The 20,943-nt window shown below is 40.8% G+C and overlaps 1 long non-coding RNA gene across 1 annotated transcript; it reads right to left on the bottom strand.

Moving 5' to 3' along the window:
- Positions 1–444: 444 nt before the first annotated feature.
- Positions 445–20,938, bottom strand: LOC117872374. The gene is made up of 3 exons (XR_004644473.1): positions 20,526–20,938; positions 19,604–19,665; positions 445–2,719 (listed from the first exon to the last, which is right to left on the bottom strand). It is a non-coding gene; the product is annotated as an uncharacterized LOC117872374 (long non-coding RNA).
- Positions 20,939–20,943: the final 5 nt, after the last annotated feature.

The raw sequence follows: 20,943 nt of genomic DNA, 5'->3' as shown, positions 1-20,943 counted from the left end.
AAAGAATTTGTCTAAAATGTATTTCTGTCATGATGTCATCATTACAGAGAGGGCTGCTGAAAATAAAATTATTCTATTTTTACAACTTTGCCTTTGTATATATGAATATATAAACACAAAAGCTTTATATTTGCAACGTCCTTTCTGTGAAAATAATAAATTCGTTTTTTTATGGTATGGGGCCTTCTTACACTTGACATAGCTTAGGGCCTCAGAATGTCATAATCTGGCCCTGTTCATGGACCTATCCTTCATGAATTTATCTAGTTCTTATTGGAACCCTGTTATAGTCTTGGCCTTCACAACATCCTCTGTTATGTTGAGGTTGACTGTGTGTTGTGTGAAGAAATACTTCTTTTTGTTTGTTTTAAACTTGCTGCCTATTAATTTCATTGGGTGACTCCTAGTTCTTGTGTTATGAGAAGGAGTAAATAACACTTCCTTATTTACTTTCTCCACACCAGTCACGATTTTATAGACCTATATCATATGCCCCTTTGTCATCCCTTTTTCAAGCTGAAAAGTCCCAGTCTTATTAATCTCTCCTCATATGAAAGCTGTTTCATACTCCTAATCATGACCAGCTGGTGAAACCAGTTAAAGCAAATACTAGATAAAGGTATAACTGTTTAAAAATATAGGTCTTTTAGAAGTATACATTTACTGTGCCATAGGTTATGCGTTACAAGGTTTCTTCTGTAGTTATGAAATTAGTGTATAATTGTCATATAATTGCTCATTGCCCACCCCAGAAAGGATCAGGTCAGCAGAGGGGATATTACGGGTCTGTTCCTGCACCTCATATATAACTGTTTTGCCATACATATACGTTATTTCTCCTGACTAAAAGTAATTGAGAGCAATAGGAATACCAAGGGAAAGGGTACTGTAGTGCTTCTGAGCTAGCTGAAACCAGGAAGAACCAAAAACAATCCCCAAACCCTGTTTTTGTGAGCTTTCCCAAAGCAAAGCAGATACACTCTGACTTCTAGGGCAAGTACCAGACTCCCACTGTGCTGTCAACCCTGGATTTCTGGCCAGGCAGAAGAGAGGTGACCCCATGCCACTGCTTCTGCCGGGAGTTCCCCTGCCACTGCTTTGCCAACTGAGGGTGTGGGCTGTGCCCCCCGTCCCCAGGTTGTGCTGTGCCTAGGGACCTGGTTGCCTTACTCTAGCCTTGCTCCTGCTCGGTTTCCACAGCAGACTCAACACTGGCACAAAGAGGATACCTTTTACAGGGATGCAGTGTATGCTCTCACCCAAGCACTGGCCAGTGCAGTGAGGAACCTGGCCCCTTGTTGCTGTTTAAAGGAGGTTAACTCAACTTGGGTACTAACCTCATGCAGTCCTCATGTTCTCTCCCCATTTAACCATCTGGACCTTCATTCCCCCGACTCCGCTGCCCTTTAACACTTTTAAGAGAAACCTGATTGCAAATATTGTTTCAGACACACATTGTGACTTTTGTACAGATAGTGGTTAATTTGCAGCGGAGACACTTGTGCATTATGAGAACCTTAACTTGTTTAATTTAGCTGACTCCATTAGGAATCAGGTTTATGCGAAGATAAATGGCAAGGTAGAAACTGCGAATGCTACTATTGAATCTGTAAACCAGCATTTTGGGGGATTTTATATTCTATATTATCTTTTATATATTTATCAACTCCATCTGTTGTTTAAACCACACCCCATAAAATGCCAAATAGCAACAGCATTTACCAGGGAAACAGTACAAGGCATAATACTTCAATGAATACGTAAAGCTGAGCATGAAAAAACATTCAAATTGCAAAAGATAAGGCTCTAAATAGTTCTTTTCATTTCTTTTTAAATGCAGCCTCAACATTTTAATTAGTATCATTTACTGTGAATACAGTTTAGATTTGTTTTAACTTGTTCAAAACTTTCAAAAAAAAAAAAAAAAAAGATAAACCCAGATTCTTATTTCTTTGGTATTATTCTATTCCACTGCAAATTGAGATATGCAACACCAAAATAGCTATTGAAGAAATGAGATTTGCTTTTAATCTGTTAAAATTAAAAAAATGCCATATGAAGACTTCTCTAAGCTTCTCATATTCATTACCAAAAAAAAAAAAAAAGAAAGAAAAGAAAAGTTAATTTGGCAACAGGAAGTCAATGATCAGCAAATAATGAACACAGTCTTGAATGGGTAACAAGCAACAAAACTCTGGAAGGGCCAATCCTAACTCAGAAAAATTCTTCTACTTTGACTTCAGTAGCAGTTTTCAGCCTACATATACACTAAACACTCATGCCCAGTATAGGGATCTTTATTCTATGGATATTTCAAAGTATGAGTTGAATGAACTAGATGGGTAACAGACTCGTTTTCCTGTCATAGCAGCACACTTCAATCAAACTAATGTTGCTGCCTGGATGTGAGTCTGTGGGAGTGATTATGGTACTTTTCCACCACTGTATGCAGACACAAGAAAATGTATTCTGAAAAATAAATAAATAATGTAGCCACACCTAGCACTGCTCAGGTTATTCAGCTCTCCCTCTGCGCTTACACTGGCCCCGGCCAGCTATCTTACAGAACTGTTTCGAGAGGAGAATCACAGTTTCCATGCCTTGGGCCAGAGGCTCAGATCTTTTCCTTCTCTTCTGATTCTACCTTCTTTATGGTCACAAGGCAGTCAGTTTCCAATTCTGTGGAGCACCCAACGAAAATCACACTCCTGCTGTTTATCTAAAAGTAAACAAAAGTAACATTTAGTTGGTACAAGGGAGAACACACTAATAGGGTTACCATATCTATTAAATAAAAAAAGAGGACCCTCCATGGGTCCCAGCCCCGCCCCAACTCCACCCATTTCCTGCCCTAACTCCGCCCCCTCCTCCCTCCCACTCCCAGCCACGCGGAAAGGGCTGCCCCAGCGCTACCGGCTTCATGTAGCTGGAGCCCGGGAGGGGAAGCGCCCAGCCGGGGGCGCAGGGTCTGGAGGCTGCCCGGCAAACCGTGAAGCCGGTAGCGCTTGGGCTTCGGGCAGCCCCCTTGCCTCTGGACCCTGCCGCCGCGGCTGGAGGCTCTGCTCCTCCCCTGACTCTTCGGCTCTGTTTAAGAGCCGAGCTGCCCCAGCGCTACGGGCTTCAGGCAGCCCCCATGCCTCCGGACCCTGCGCCGCCGGAGCCCGGGAGGGGAAGTGCCCGCCCAGCAGCTGGGGTCCGGAGGCATGGGGGCTGCCTGAAGCCCGTAGCGCTCGGGCAGCCCGGCTCTTAAACAGAGCCAAAGAGTCGGGGAGGAGCAGAGCCGCCATTTTCCCGGACATGTTCGGCTTTTTGGCAATTCCCCCCGGACGGGGGTTTGAGTGCCGAAAAGCCGGACATGTCCGGGAAAAAGAGGATATATGGTAACCCTACACACTAAGCATGGGATAAAAACCAAACAGAACTAGACTAAAGCATAACGAAGTGTGTAGCGAGGTGGGCTTGAAGCTTACTTAGTCAGAGGCTGCTCTAGCTATAGGCAAACTAAGCAGCTGCCTGAGGTGGCAGTTTGGCCAGGCCAAACTTGAGTGGTGGTGCAACCTGGAGCTTGTGCCCTCCTCATTTCTGTCCACGAACCCTCACAAGGCTCTCCACACCCCTCTTCCCCCAGAAAGTCCGATATATTCCCCCTACTTGAGAACCTCTGATGTAGTGGGTAGGAGGAGGGCACTGCTCTGAAGTTTTGCTTAGGGCAGCAAATTGTGTTGAGCACCTTCTGAGCTTAGTTATAGAGACTACTGATTAAGCAGAATGGCAGGCCTGTCTCAGCCAGCTGCTGCCAGGTCTGTCTCTTAAAATGTTCCAGCAGCTTCATACCCCCACCCTTCTTTCATGCTCCCCTGTGACTTTTGTTTTAAAGTCTTCAGAACTAGTCCTGAGTCAGGCAACGGAGCCTGGTGTAATGGAGAGCAGAATCTGACTCTTGTTGTGTCTGAGCACACATTCTCCTTGGTGCGGTTTCTAGAAGCATGTTCAGGAACACTGCACCCTAGTGACAAAACCAATTCTAATCTCTTTGTGCTGCTCCAGCGGCTGCCCCAAAGGCCTGGCCCAAAACTCACTCACTAACTCAGCGAGCATTCTTCCACTGATTTCAATGGGATTTAGATCAGGCCTCAACTGAGCAATTTAGGACTCCCTGCTACTATGTCCCCTTTCCCAGTTCCCCCAGCAGAGGTGAGCCCTACACATCAGGAAAGGGAGGCAACATGGCACTTCAGCAAACCCAGCTGTGGAGGAGTGGGTACTGAAGCTCAGTGAATTACTCCCCAGGGAATTACTCCCCTAAGGATCTGAAAGGAGGGGCAGCGTGGGAAGCTTGCACTGCTGCTGCCAGGACTGTACCCATTTTTGTGGACAGAGGACTTCAGCATCCAGGACTCTCAAGCCAACACCTTCAATGAGAACACATGCAAACCAGACAAGCTGCAAGAACTAAGATGTATGTGTAGTCCCATCTCAATGGAATTCCTATCAACTTTACTATTAGTTAGTGTACAGATTCACTGAGGGAAAATTATTTCCCTAAGTATTTATGATGTCTTGGTAAAATTACTTATAAAACCTAATTCATAGTGAAAATCTGTTATAACACTCTTGCTCCCAAATTCATTGTAGCTATTTATACTGTTATTGTAAATCTTTCTGATGCCCGGAACGCTTGGCTCCCAAGAACGTTTTTTATAATGAGGGTGCGGCAGGCAAAACTTTTCTCCCTCCTAATTCATTACTAAATTGTATTTGCAAGTTCAAATGCCAAGGTGATGAAATCATAATAGTATTCATGGATTTTGTTTGATTATTTTGGTAGAGTTGCAGAGAAGGTATCTATAAAATGGCATGAAAAGCAAAGCAACAGAACTGTTTGAGGGGTTTTCCTAAAATTATCTGCTTCACACATCACTTTTACTGTATGACTATCCTGAAAGATTTATGCTCTGTGTGTGGAGGGCCAGGTTTCAAACGTCTTCACAGAATTAAAAAATATATATATTTAAATATAACTTTACAAATGTGTGTTGGACCTTTGTGCCTTTCAAAGAGGTCAAGTTCAAGACATTTATAAAAAGACTATTCCCAGAGAGACTGCATGGGAAAGCCTATTAATATTGCTGCTTTCCCTTTACCTCCTCTTTGATTATAAAACAAGGTTATGGGTGGTGGAAGCTGCAATGGAAGGAAGATCCTGATTGGGCTAGCATACCTTAACCTAGCAAAAAACAAAACAAAAAACCATAGGGTGGGGTCAAAAGCAAGATCCAATTTAAGTTTTAATTACGAGGAGCCATGCAAAAAAAAATTAAAAAAAAAAACAAACAAACTGAGGAGGGAACTAAAACGTAAAAAGAAATAGTGTTTTTATTCCGCTATTTCTAATATTTTCATCTAGATTTATTCATAATATAACAGAGTTAGTAGAATAATAAATGTTTATTGAACAGGATCAATATTTAGCATAAGAGATCATTTGAACCAAGTTTTGCCTTCAGTCATAGCCTATGCAATATGCCAGGGCCTTGTTTCAAAATCTTAGTTTCATAAGGAGTAAATCCAGCCTTCTTTTTCCCTGCTGTGAAGGACACTCTTCAGCAGAGCCAGTGGAGTTTGCTTCTCTGCAGGTGGAGGTGACAAATGCAGGAGTGGCAGCAGGGGGCGGGAGGACATACATTGGGTGCACATTCACTTCTTTACCACACATTATGGAATATGTGGCCTAAAATGCATAATGCTACTTTCAGTACAGACTAAGCACCAATTTCTTCTCAGTTACACTAGTGTAAAACAGAACAAGTTCTATGGCCTGATTTTCATTCACACTCAGGCCCCTTTACATCACTCTGGCCATGTAAAGGGGCCTTTGTATACATAAGAATCACAGCCAACGACTTCAGTAGAATTATCCCATATTTACATCAGCATGAATGAGAACAGAATTTAGGTTCTGAGTGTCTTCATCAGAAATCTGTCTTACGGATGTCTTCTGTAGTTTTTTTTTAAATTATATTCAAGAGAGGAATGTGGAAATTCAGATAAAACTATAATTTATCTCCTGTGAGACAGTTGCAGTTAACATAGTCCACATTTGGATTTAGTGCTGAGTAACTTTAGTTGGCTAAATATTTAATTAAAATTGGCATTACTTGAAGATGTCTGAAGCCGCTTTCTGGCTTGCAAGCAAAAGGCCATTAAAGTAAGGTCATTCACTTGCCCTAGACTCTGCCCCCACCTCTCAGCGTTGCTTTCCCAGTGTCATAACTAACACATTGTCACAAGGATGTGTGAAACTACGTGGACATGCAAATGCTGATGAGTCATTAATTCTATTTAAATAATTAAGACATTTATATCTTTGGCCTATGCAGAAGTTTGCCTACCAGCCCCTTATCATGTGGCACCTTTCTGTGTCCTCTTTTCAAGAGACATTTCTCTGTGGTTATTAACGAATTGTTGCAAGATACGTACATATAAACCTGGAATCTTCTGTGTAACATCAAGATCAAGATGCCAGGCCATTCATTCATGTCAAATTACATCTCCCAGGCTGTAACACCTTATTGGCCTGTGAAGATATCGAGGTGACCCCTGAGGCAGAGTAAGGGCACACTGATCCCTGCAAAAATATCCTAACCATGCAGAAGGAAGTGGGGGGGCTCTCTTGCATCAATAATGACATCCAAAGTTGTATCCTGTTCTCCTCCCTGGACTCGCCATCCAAAGAAGGAGAGGTGAAAGACTAACCATTGGCTAAGCCAAGCCTGAAGTCTACAACTGAGAAAGAAGAGACCAGACCCCCTCCTGCATTTGAAAAGCTTTAAGTCCATCCTATCATTGACAGAAATACCAGTAAATAGCAACTTAATTCTAAACTAAGACCAATTATATAACTTAAAGACTTAAAGTGAAAAAGGCGTGAAGATCCTTCTGTAGAGTAATTTGAGGATGCTTAAATTGCTCCAACACCCATTTGTATGTGTCTAACAGTTCCCCAAAGCAGACACTAAATCCCTGAATCTATTATCTAAAAAGTAAGGGTGAGTGTCATCCTAAAGCTGTGCAAGACTGCCAGAAAGATGCAGCCATTGTGTTAAAAAAGGGGGATACAGATTACATAAGCGAAAGGTAGGCGGCTTCTGTGAACAGTGAAGTGTAATGGGAGAAAGCAGCCAAAGGCGAAAATTACCAAAAAATCATTAGTACTTCCTTAAAACCAAGACAAGAACTAGCCTCTGTCTTAAACAGACTCTTAGTTAAACGGCTTAAATCAAAGGGAACGGCTTCTTCTCTTAATAAATTAGTTAGTCTCTAAGGTGCCACAAGTACTCCTGTTCTTCTTCTTCTCTTAACCTTCCTGTAAGACTTAAGAGAATTGTTTTCCTTAACTCATTCATTACCATTTGATTTAATTACTTATTGTAGTAATTGGTGAACTAGATAAACTGAACTGTTGATTTATTGATTATATTTCAATTATAACCTTGATTTGACTATTGCACTGTATTATTGTAAATTAGGTTAGGAAAACTATACATTAAATTAGCTAGTGACATTTTGCTTAAACTCATATTTGTTCTATAAGTGCTTGCTTAATCTTTAAATAAATGTGTAAAGGATGGACCAATGCAGTGTCTCCCTCAAAACTTCAACTAAGACCAAGTAATCTACATAGAGAAAAAAAGGTGAAATAATTAAAAATCATTCCTGAGCCCATCCTATATTTTAATTATTTCAAAAAACACCCTATTTTCCCTACACAACCAAGAAGCGAAGATTAGCAGATGCAATCAGAATGGATGTTGCAAGATTTCAGGGAAATCACTGAACTATTTAGGTTCAACCAGGATGAATCATTTGCATATGCAATCCAACTGGTTTATATTGTTCTCAAGTTCAGTATTGTCCTGCCTCATGACATAAAATCTTTTCAGGCAATAAAGAACCAGTGTTTTTTTCATGTATGTAACAATATCACCCATACACATGTGGTTTAGCAAAGATAAATAAAATTAATAACTGTTACAAAGTGTTGTGATATCTTTCTGCATAAAAAGAGAGGGATCTGTAGATTTTCCATTATGATTTAGTTCCATACTCTGTGAGACCCTTGTACAATGGACCAAGTTTATAAATACCACCAGCAGATACTATCATTTTCCTACTATGTTTCTGACAAGATTGATGATATTGAAGATGGTAAGCGATGGGGCTGGTGAAACAAAGGCTCCTCGGAGCCCAAGGGAGTTAGCCAGCTTCATAGGCGCCGACTCCATGGGTGCTCCAGGGCTGTGGAGCACCCACAGAAAAAAAAAGAGAGAGTGCTCAACAGCCACCTGCCGATCACCTGTTTCGCAGGCCCCACCAGTCAGCTCCTCCCCCTCTCCTCCAGCGCCTCCCATCTGCCTCCGATCAGCTGTTTGGTGGCAGGCGGGAGGTGCTGGGAGGGAGGGGGAGGAGTGGGGGTGGGAAGAGGCAGAGTGAGGGTGAGACGTGCTCAGAGGAGGGAAGGAGCAGGGTTGGAAAAAGGTGGGGTGGGGGCAGAGCCTTGGGGGAGGGGGCAGAGTGGGAGCAGGAAGTGGCAGGGTGGGGGTGGGACCTTGGGAGGAAGGGGCAGAGTAGGGGGCAGAGAGGGGGTGAAGCACCCTCAGGGAAAGCAGAAAGGCAGTGCCTGTGGCCAGCAGAGTTTGCTAGTAGAGGGAGGCAGGGAGGTACGGTTATGTGTTGTTTTTTGTTTCCTTAACTTGCAGATTCTCTACAAGGAAGAACCCACTATGGGAGGAAAATGGCATGTCACTAAAACCACTGCTAGCTCTTCCTCTGCCTGCACATGTGGGAGCCTCTGCCAGATAGGCATCATGATCAGGAGCACCAGCAGTCTCTCAAGGAGACAATAATAAAGCCACAACTGCAAACTCTCCTGATGTGAAGGAAAGATAGGAAGAATAGTAGGAGGCTAATATGACTCCATCAAGAGCTGTTTAATGACCTGAAAATCAAAAAGGAATCCTACAAAAAGTAGAAACATGGCCAGATTGCAAAGGAGGAGTACAAAAAAACAGCATAATCATATAGGAACAAAATCAGAAAGGCTAAGCACAAAATCAGTTACACTAACAAGGAACATAAAAGGCAATAAGAAGACATTCTTTAAATATATTAGGAGCAAGGGAAAGACAAAGGAATATGTGGGTCCACTACTTAGCCGGGAAGGAGAGCTAACAATGGAGATGACATCAAGAAGGTTGAGGTGCTTAATGCCTCTTTTGCTACAGTCTTCACTAAAAACGTTAATGATGTCCAGATACTCAATACAATTAATATTAATAGCAAGTGGGAAGGAATGCAAGCCAAAGCAGGGAAAGAACAGGTTAAAGAATATTTAGATAAGTTAGACATATTCAAGTCAGCAGGACCTGATGAAATTCATCCTAGGGTATTGAAGGAGCTAGCTGAAGCAATCTTAGAATCCTTAGTGATTATCTCCGAGAATTCCTGTAGGATGGATGAAGTCCCAGAAGACTGGAGAAGGGAAAACATAGTAACTATCTTTAAAAAGGAGAACAAAGAGGACCCAGAGAATTATAGACCAGTCAGCCCAACTTTTCATACCTGGAAAGATATGGGGACAAATTATTAAACAATCAATTTCTAAGCACCTAGAAGATAATAGGATTTTAAGGAATAGCCAGCATGGATTTGTGAAGAACAAATCATGCCAAATCAAGCTAATGTCTTTCGTTGACAGGGTTACCAGCTTAGTGGATGGGGGGAGAGGGGAGGGAAGCAGTAGAAGGGATATATCTTGATTTTAGTAAGTCCCACATGACATTCTCATAAGCGAACTAGGGAAATGTGGTCTAGATTAAATTACTATAAGGTGGGTGCACAACTGGCTGAAAGACTGTACTCAAACAGTAGCCAATGGTTTGATGTAAATCTGGGAGGGCATATCTGGTGGGCTCATGTAGGAGTCAGTCCTGAGTTCAGTAATATTCAATATTTTCATTAATGACTTTAATAAGGAAGTGGAGATCATGCTTATAAAATCTGCAGATGACACTAAGATGGAAGGGTTGCAAACACTTTGGAGGACAGGATTAGAATTCAAAATGACCTTGACAAATTGGAGAATTGGTCTGCATTAAACAAAATAAAATTCAATAAAGATAAGAGCAAAGTAGTTAATTTAGGAAGGAAAAATCAAATGCACAACTACAAAATGGGGAATAACTGGCTAGGTGGTAGTACTGCTGAAAGGGATCTGGGGGTTATAGTGGATCACAAATTGAATATAAGTTAATTTGATGCAGTTGCAGAACAGACTAATATCTTTCTGCACTGTATTAACAGGAATGTTGTTTGTAAGACATGGGAGATATTTGCCCCACTCTACTCAGCACTGATGAGGCCGGAATACCTTGTCCAGTTTTGGACTCCATACTTTAGAAAGATGTGGACAAGTTGGAGAGTCCAGAAGAAAGCAACAAAAATGATACAAGGTTTAGAAAACCTGACCTATGAGGAAAGTTTAATAAAAAACAAAACTGGGCATCTTTAGTCCTGAGAAAAGAAGACTGAGATTGGACCTGATAACGGTCTTCAAATACATTAAGGCCTGTTATAAAGAGGACAGTGATCAATTGTTCTCCATGTCCACTGAAGGTAGGACAGGAACTACTGGCTTAATCTGGACCAAGGGAGATTTAGGTCAGAGATTAAGAAAAAATGTTCTAACTATAAGGACAGTTAAATTGGAATAAGCTTCCAAGGGAGGTTGTGGAATCCCCATCACTGGAGTTTTTTAAGAACCCATTGGACAAACATCTGTCAGGGATGGTCTAGGTATACTTGGTCCTGCCTCAGTACAGAGGGCTGGACCTGATGACTTTTCGAGGTCCCTTCTAGGCCTACATTTCTGATTATATGATTAGCAGTGCAATGGTTTGATTACCTAGTTTTTAACATTTCTCCCATTGAAAATATTCACATTTGCTACTTCATTTTTTGTTATCAGATACATTGTTGGTATTGGGTTAGTTTAGTCAGCAGTTAGGCTGCCTTCTTTTGGTAACCTAGTACTTTGGAAAGCTAAAGGATCTAAATATGTCAACTCTATAAATCATTCAACTTCTGTTGCCTTTTGATACTCTTGGCTGATAGTCCAAACTAAAGCTAAGGCATTCAGTGGGAGGTAGATAATGGAGTATGAAATATTTCATACTTAAATCACCAGTTCAAATAAGGCAGAAATCATTGGTGATTCGTAGTTATTATTACCATCTGATGACTGTTCACAGGCAGACAAAAAGTGAGTTGATGGTCACAGTCCAGTTACTACTGGACGAATATTCATATATAAGTCCAATACCACTTTTAGAAGCAACTGGTACTCTTGTTCAAGGTCTAGCCAAAGAAGCCAAGGCTTGAATGGGCATAGAGACTGAAAAATCTAACCACCTAGAGTTGGTTCCTCTATAGTAGGGCTTAAAGGCAAGTCAGTACGGGGAAGCTTGCACTGCTGTTTTCTGTGCAGTACTTTTCCTGGGGATAAACTGAAGACACCAGTGTTCTGTGATAACAACCTGACATTTTCAAAAAAACCTAGATTTAAAAGAAAAAATATTTTTTTAAAAAAATGAAACTCTGTAGAAGATTTTAATTATTTTAGAAATTTATCTGACTGTCTACTGTGTTGTATTGTGAAAGCCCTAGATGCCACTGCAGAACAGTACAAATCAACTATAGGAGGAGCAGGGACTGCTGAATTCTGGTTCTGAAGTATGAAATAAACCTAGCTATTTAGATCTACAGAACCAGTGAGTATCTGATCAAACTAAAAGATAAATTTGTAGATTTCAGGTTTCAATTACATCATGGTTCACTGTATGGTTTGCTCCTAATTATCTGATGACTTTGATGCAACTATTACAACAGCCAGTCTCTTTCTAGAGAACTAAGTCAACAACCTAGAATATATAGAAATACTGACAACTGTGTTTACCTCACCAGAGGTGAGATTATATTAAAAATAAGTTCATATCCAGTCAGCTTGCTTCTGCTGAACTTCCAATGACTCTACCCATAAATAACAATGGCCAAAGCTGTGCACCACATGGCTGGAGAAACAATTATTGAACACCGTTTTTCTTAACATTACTCTTCTAAAGCCTCATTGTTACGTAGTTTAACATATAACATGATCATTGCAAATGCACCTAAAAAAATATATTTTATTTTTTTGTAATAGTACTTTCCTGAGTCAGAGAATTTACTGCAACAAAACAAATATTGCTTAACCTTACTTTTTTAAAGCAAATGAAACCCAGCGTTGTAATTGTACCATTTTTAATGAACATAAAAGTCTGAATGGTACTGACACTGAAACACACAGATGAAGCCTCTGATTACTATAATCATGGCAGTGATTGTAAGACAGAAACTTGAGTTCAAAGTAAGCATTGCAAGAAATGCATCTACTGGAACTTTGTACTCTTGTGCTACTATATTTTTCATCAGAAAAGATTATAGTCTGTGAAGTAGAACAAAGAGCCCAAAAGTTTACATAGATCGCCATTGTTTTAAAACTCATTACATTAAAAAATCTTAAGATCCTGAGAAATCTGAGCTGCAGGTCTTCCCACTTTGCCGGCAAAAATGAGGGATGTCACAGCTGCCACGAACAAGGCTTAGAAAGAGTCTGTTCTAAACTCTTATTTTCATTTCCTTTGTTTAGAGTAGTCGTCTTTAGAGAAACCAGAAAATCTGCAGTTCAGATTTCCCAGAATCATATGGAGTTGTTTGATTAAACTACAGGTGATAATTAGGGACAAAATCTATATTCCAATGCCTGGCCAGAATAATCAGCTAGTTTGCTGGTGAGAGTCCATGGGATTTAGAATGTTCCCTACTGCAGGATGTAGAGCAAAGGGGAATGGCTACACTAATCTCCTCTCCTGTGCTATCACTTGGGGTTGGGGATGGAAGTAAGAGGAGTCCATAATAAACCAGCCCTACCCTTCCCCCAGCTTGCTCTTTTCCTCCCTGATATGGTAGAGAGCTGCTGCAAAGCACTGTAGTCACGCTCCACAGGATCTATGTATTCTGCAGTCCTGCCCCTGTGCAGCAGAACTGACCAGGTGCGCTGTGGACAGGACAAATCTGTACCCATAGCATGGGGTAGTTGCATTTTGAAAGAACTGCTGTATTTGGAATCTTACAAATTTTAAATTTCAAGAAAACCTTATGAACTTTGCAGTTTATAGGCTAATATATCTTTATATTTAACTTTATTTTTTATTGAACCATAATTCTAGGCATGCCATCCACCTGAACCCAAATCAAGATGAGGGTCTTGCCTTGCTACCTCATCACAATATAGAATGTCAGCCAATCAAGAATTTCCATTTTAAACATTTCACAGTTTGACCCACTCTCTAGTGCTGTTCTCGGGATACCCCAAATAAAATTAAACAATTAATGGCATAACACAGATAGTCAAAATCAAGTCAATTGTTTTGATTTTCATATATGAAAGGAACACAAAAATCACATGGCATACTTGGGCAGTATACGCTGCTGCCTTTTGACTCTGCAGCCTTATATAAAGTCACACTTAACTTTGTAAAGAACAGTTTGACAATTTTTTAAACAAATATTTATTTTATTAATTTTTTAGCAGGAAAATATGGGAGGTTCTTTGAAGAACTAATATATAAAAAGCCTACAGATAAGTCTCGTTAGTTAAAAAAGTCAAGTTGTTCCACCAGTTCAAACTGCGATAAAGTAAAATAAATAAATAAATAAATAAAACACATGACACCCAAACAGTTACAATGGCCAGGTAAAATATGTTTGTTCTTAACCAAGAGCAGACAGCTTTTTACACACACACACACACTCTCTCTCTCTCTCTCTCCCCATTTTACAGGAAATCTGGAGTGATACCTCCCCGCCCCCACCCCTTAAGTGATACCTACTTTATTAATGGTCAGTTCAGATAATTCAGAACTCATGGAGCAAGTATTAAATAAACTAGTATGTAACTATTATATGAATAAACAGATGTTTACTTTCAAGATCTATTGACAGATGTAAATATTGTATAGTAAATATTGACTGAGGCATCTTTGTATTCATCAAAGTTTCCCCTTATTTTATTAATTTAGGAATGTACCCATCATGTAGTCTTTGCATGCTGAACATTTAAAATGTATATACATAACTTGGTGTCGAGATTGATGTCTTTTATCATTACATTACATACTATACTATAAATATATGCCCAGCTCATTTTATGGGTCAATAAACTCAAGATGTGGTAGACCAATGGCTGGGAAGCAAGTTGTGAAGCTAAGGGCCCCCACACTAAAAATGCTCTGACAATTAATGTATGCCATTATATGAAAAATGGTGTTAAATCCCCTATTATCACTTCACAATATTGCTGAGTAAAATGTTTATGACATTGTGATTAATTTCTTCCCACTGCCTGACTGAAAATCTACAGAAAGGTCTTGCTGACTACATTTTCTAGGCTCAGACATGTTTGCTTAAAAACTTCTAATGGGGAACATATACCTTGCACCGGTTTCTTATGTCTTCTAATGCTCTATCTACTAGAATCCAGGAATGAAGGAAAGTAAATCTTTGTTGATTAAATTTCTGTTTCCAGCTCAAGCTGTCTGTTTTTATTCTCTTCAATAAAGTGTCTTGTATTTCTGTATGCAGAGGTTTTATACTTTAAAAAACACCTAAATAATGTAGGTTTATATCCTTTTATTAACCACCATTTTTCTAAATGCATATGAACATTTAAGCTGCCATAATACAGTTAAGATAATGCCATCAATCAGTGATTTATGACTCAATCAGAAGCAGTATGGTCCCCTGGGCAGTTGAGTCTTGGGTTTTAGTCGAGCTCTGCCAGTGATCAGGTGTGTGACCTCATGCAACCCCTAATGAGGGTGCTCTAACCAACTCCCAGCACTATTATAGTGTTTAAGATGTCACCACTTATAGGGTGGAGAGCCATTCATGTGCTCAGGACTTGGCATGTAAGTGAGAGAGAAGCTGATTTTCCAGTATTTCTTCTCCTCTTCCAAACCCAGTTATGAAATTCTAGTGGCACACCTTGTGCCTTCTAGTTACATATTCAGACTAGCCTTATCTATATGAGTTAAGTATCAGGGACAAAAATCAGTACTTGGTCCTGCTAGTGAAGGCAAGGGGCTGGACTCGATGACCTTTCGAGGTCCCTTCCAGTTCTATGAGATAGGTATATCTCCATATATTATTATTATAAGGGGAGGATTGTCCCTAGGAAAGTGCCCTCTTATACTGCTTATGATCCTTAATTACTTGTTAATCCATAGCCTTCAAAAAAGATTCAAACTGAGAGCAGACTGAGGAGGCAGTCAGGAAAAATGAATAGGAGTTCAATGCTCTTTGTTTATGCATCTGTAGCAGGTGGATCTATCCTCTTTTCGATATAGCAGAAGATTTAGGAGGCAGTCTATAGGATGTGACTGTCTTTCTAAGAGAATCAAAAGCATCTTCTGTAGTGGAGCTGTTGACCAGAAGGAGGTTACTGTTTAGGGCTGTTGAATGGACAAAGGTGATGTAGAGAACAAGGAAAGGAAATGTGGTTTTCTCAGAAAAGAATGATTAGTGGAAACTGAGTCCATTTGGAAGGAGGATAATTGACCTTCTTACTGGAAAATGTTAGAAATCTCACTGAATGTCTTCCAAAAAGACATAATTCCAGCTGATGTTAGCGTCCATCATCCCCACTTCAGAAGATAACAGGTCTAGTGTGATCATTCCAGGAAACTGCAGTATAGTAAAAAGACAACAGTGAAAGCCGTAATCTCATTCAGGAGGAGTCACCTGAAATCCCTTCTACTGATGCACTAGTAGGAAGAAAGAATGCAGAAACTCTAATATTTATTAGATCAGGTAGACCTGTCAAAGAAGATTTGCTAAAATACATAATGGTCCTTTGAACTGTACCTGTAGGGTCAATTCCAGTGTGCTGTGTATTTGTTCAATAGTTTGAGCTACTGGGAATGGTTATGGTCTTACCACTTCATTAAGCTACTAAAACAGCTATGGGGGAGCCTTGGTATTGAATAATACTTTTGCATTATTTCAGCAACCCTAAAACATGGCCAAAACAACACGAGCAGCCATTTATTTTTAGATACCAGGGAAAAAGCTCAAATACATTATTTTCAGTTTTTCGTGTGCTGAGTTTAGATCAAATCACAGTGAAAGCAAGGAATCAAAAAAAGTTAGATATTTTGAGCAAGTATTTCACTGCTATGGCCTTACTCATATGCTAGGAGCTGGGAAAAGAACCATATTTATATTAGGACCAAATTGCCTGGGAATGATTCAAAGAATTCAGCAGATTCAGGATCAGCTTGTACGTTGCTGAGAGGTTTTGTCAATGAGAGATATTTGTTTAGCAATACTGTAAGGCAGCACTTGGACCTGAGTTACACTTCGTTGAACAGCTGTATTGCTGGGCACAATTTGGCCTTCTTTATCATCCAGCATTCAGCATGTATCTCGAGTATACTTACAAATTAGTGAAATATTTCTTCTGCTTTTGATTGTCTCATTTCAGTTTCCTGACAGTGAAAAAAATATTTTACTGCTCCTAATGTGGATGTTTATGACCAGATACAACTGTCAGATCAACACTAGTTTTATTTATATGTGCCTTTATGCACCTACCAACAGCCTCCTCACTGAGGACCTGGTGGTTTCTCTTACGCAAAAAGACATCTCTGGATTAGTATGTACTCCAGATTTGTCATATCAGCACCCAAGAAGGGGCATGGTTTGACCAAAAATGGGTGGAGTTGGCAAAAACGGTGCTTTGCATTACACTGTCTGACACAGTAAGATCTAAACACCAGTATTTTTTGTTAAGTTAATGCCAACATTAGCTTTAATAATTTACATCCACAATTCCCTTCAGATGAATGGTCAATAGGAAGCTCTCTGAATATATATATTTTTACACATCTTTCAGACCTATATGAAAAAAATCTAACACTCAGGGGTATCATATGGATTTGTGACACTCCCTGGAAGACTCTGAATCCATAAACTAATGAATGGATTACTATATGATTCATATGCCATTTTAATCTGTGACAGATAATCTTATTCCAGTACCATTCATGTTACTTAAAACAGAACTGCTCCCATTTCCCTCAAATCATCACTCTGACATTTCAAAAGATAAAATGTAGCTCTCAACATTAATAAACTAATAAATATATATGAACACTCATTTGCAGTGTCTTTTGAAACTCCAGATTTCAGGGATGAGCAAGATGAGTAGAACTTCCTATTAGTTCTTGTATTGTAAGGCCATGCAAACACAGACTGGACACTGTTCATACATACTGTGAGAGGAAATTCCAGTTTGTCAATGAAAAGAAAGTTAGTTGATAATGTTTTCACCCCTCAGCTTATTGTATATCTGCTTTTCAGGCATGCCATCTGTGCTCCGTCATACTGTAAGATAGCAGTGTGATGGCACAGTCTCGGCAACATGGGACAGCCAAAAAGCATGCGATATGTTGGTTTCATTGATGTGAATGAAAGCTCTGTGAAACTCACTGCATAATGTTACAAAGCATAACATTCAAATATGTTATAGTGCTGACTTGTATGTTTTTCAGTGTTCTGAAACATCCTAATCATTTGGTGTTGAAAACATTGAAGGAGTACTAATCTATTATATAGTTTAAGTCAGTACATGCCTCTTATGGCCTACAGGTTAGCAACATCATGCTAGCCATAATATTGTACTGCAATCAACAGCCATTATATTGTTTAAAATAATCCAACATGGAGAATCTTTCATTGCATTTCAACCCTTTCTTTCAGAACCAAATCAAGTGTACTTCAGATTTTGTTTTCCACACTTGGGTTTTCTCTTTTCAGGTAACAGTATCACTAGGGAGCCCTTTCTGTATTTTGAACCCATGTTGAATAACCTGCCCAAAAAAATATACAGTCTCACACAAACAGCAGCCTGTTTGTTAACCACTGACTACAAACTTCTGAAGTACTAATCTGCAAGCCCTTTTCACATCCACACATGGCCAAACTGAACTTTGAGATCCATGTTCACAAAAGTGGAGGCTCTGGCAGCAATTCTGTTCCCTTTATAGCTCCCATTTCTGTAATTTTGTTGTCAAGCATTTTCTTGTTTCCAGAGAGAATTATCTCGTTATGGATTTTGGGGCCTGTTGCAAAAATCAGATATCACCATGTTTATTGAAAAGCTAGGTAATTATCATGTGTGGAATAAAATCCTTTTGTTTTTTATGCAAATACCTCTATTTCTAAAACAACAAAAAAGATTATATACGTATAATTCCAGAACTCTCTCTTAGAGCAATGTTTTCCATGAGGCATCTTTGGGTCTTTAGGAGGCAGTGTTGCCTAAACACAGGATTAGGAACGACTAACTTCTGTCTCTACATCTGACTCAATGTGTGGCCTCAGGCAAATCACTTAATCTTTCTTTTTTTTTGGTTTTCCCATCAGTAAGCGATATTATCCCCAATTTACAGAAATACTTCACTGGGGAGTTGAGAATTAATTATTTATCACTACTTTGAAGAAGTGAAACATTGTATTATTATTATTAACCACTGACCACTGAGTCAAAAGTGGTTGATGTACGCAAAGAAGATATTTATTTGACAAGAGGATATATGCCACACACTGAATGCTAGGAGCTCATCCGGTAGGCAGCTCCAAGAAGTGTTTGAATGGGCATGTGTGAAGTGCTCTTCACTTTGACACTTATTATACTTCCCTGTAATTTCCAAAGATCAGAAAATCAACTGCCACTCCAAGAAATTGTTAGCAGGTCTAAAACTGTTCAGGTAGCATAGTTTCAGGTAGAGAAGTTTGAATTTTTCTAACAAAGCTAGATATTAATCTCAGATGGAAAGGTCAGAACTGGTCAGCGACTTCAGCAGGCTTAGGGAAGGGAAGGACATTACTTCAAAGTTGAAATAATAGGGCAAATTCATCCCTGTGGCAACTCCACTGAAGTCAAATGAAGTTACACCAGGATGAATTTGTCGCACTATGTCTTGTATGAATGGGAGTGTCTGGTAGTAACTACATAAAAGAGTTCTCCCTGCTGGCAAGATCAATATTATTAATTATTATATTATTACTATAATGTAACCTTTGGGCTTAATGGATTCTCTGTGGATTAATGATTATTCAAAAACGGTGTTACAAAGTGGCAGATTTTTATGCCAATAAATACAACAGTATAGCATTGGCTTATTAAAGAAAGGTGTATCATCTTAACAATGTCAAGATCTCTTATTTCAAAAATATATAAAGTTGTCTAGATGATTTTTGTTTATTTGTTCCAGGAGCTGAGAAATCACCTCTGCCACAGACTGAAAATACAGAATGTGACTGGACTGACATTCAGAATCCCCAGTGTTCTCGCTTCACAAGCTCCTAGAGGAAAAGAAACAATCTCAGCTTTCAGGAAAAACTGAATTCACTGCCAGGTTCACTTTCCAGGAACTTTACTTACAAACTGTGCATCAGCTAAGGAAGGACTGAAGGTCTAAAAAGTCTCTCCAAGCGGCAGTAACACTAATGAAGAAAAATCAGAAATATAATTATTTAAAAGCACTTTGTGCGACATAAAACATCGTATGAAAGGACCACAGAATTAAGGGCAGCTTCTAAAAAACACACACAGAGTAGTTCCAGCGTGCCTAGTTGCAAACTGACACCGTGCAGTTCACGGTATGAGCCTGACAAATGGAATGCTTGCAAAAAACCAAACACAAACAAAAAAAATCCAACACATCCCTGCCCCCCTTATCTAAAGCAAATACGGGCTGCCTGCTGTCATACTCGATCCAGATTTCAGAGCCACTTCCCCATGCACACACTTTCCATTAACTTCATCTGCGCCAGCTTGTTCTCTCCCCACCCCCGGGTCTCAGCGACCGGGCCACAGGCGCGCACACGCGGCCCATCTGGAAAGAGAGACGGAGCCCTGTGTCTGTCCCTCTTCTCCGGTCCCACTTGACGATCTGACCCTTAAAATATTGATCACCTTTGTTAGATCCCTTTCGGAAACCGGCCTGCTCACTCATCCTTTCACTCGCTTGAAGCGAGCAGCAGCTGACAGCCAAGCATGTGGAGTATAAATATTGAAATAAACGAGCCGGAGGGAGGGAGAAAGTGGAGGTGGGAGGGAGGAAAGAGTGGGGGAGGTTCAAGAGTTGTGTGTGTGTGTGGTGTGTGTGTGGGGGGGTGATCAGCCCGGTGCTCCTGCGAGGGGCGCTGCTCTCCGGGAATGGGTGGGAGGGAGCGAAGAGGGGGGGAGGAAGGCAAGATAATAGCATTAAAAACAACCACCGCCGCCACCACCAGCCCAACAACAACAGTGATTAGCTCCTACCCATCGCACTGGGGCTGGGAGGGGATTGTGTGTCTCTCACCTGACTTCCTCCTCCACCGCGAGCCGGGGGGGCAGAGACACGCGCGCACACAAACCACTCTCACCAACTCAGCCCCAAAAACAGGGGCAAGCAGAAGGGGGGAAAGAGCGAGCGCCAGACGCATACCCGGCTCCCGCGGCGGCGGCGGCTCCCGGCTCCGCTCTACGCCGGCGCTCAGCCTCCCCCTCCCTAGCCCGGCTCTGCTGCTGCTGCTGCCGCCGCGCACCCGGGGAGGGCAGCAGCCGCGGCGGCTCGGCTCCGGCACAGGCGCGAGCAGCGTCCGCCAGGGGGAGAGAGGCAGCGAGACACGGCGCACGGGTGCAGCTGAGCCAGCCCCGGCCGAGGCTCGCCCGCTGAAGCCTGCGCCCGGCGTCCTTCCCCGCCCAAGGGCTCCGCCACAGAGAAGGAGCCGGGCACA

Source organism: Trachemys scripta, chromosome 2 (genome assembly GCF_013100865.1).
Source record: "Trachemys scripta elegans isolate TJP31775 chromosome 2, CAS_Tse_1.0, whole genome shotgun sequence".
Taxonomy (NCBI): Eukaryota; Metazoa; Chordata; order Testudines; family Emydidae; genus Trachemys; species Trachemys scripta.
Note: the sequence above shows the minus strand (reverse complement) of the source record. Positions and strands in the feature narration are given on the sequence as shown.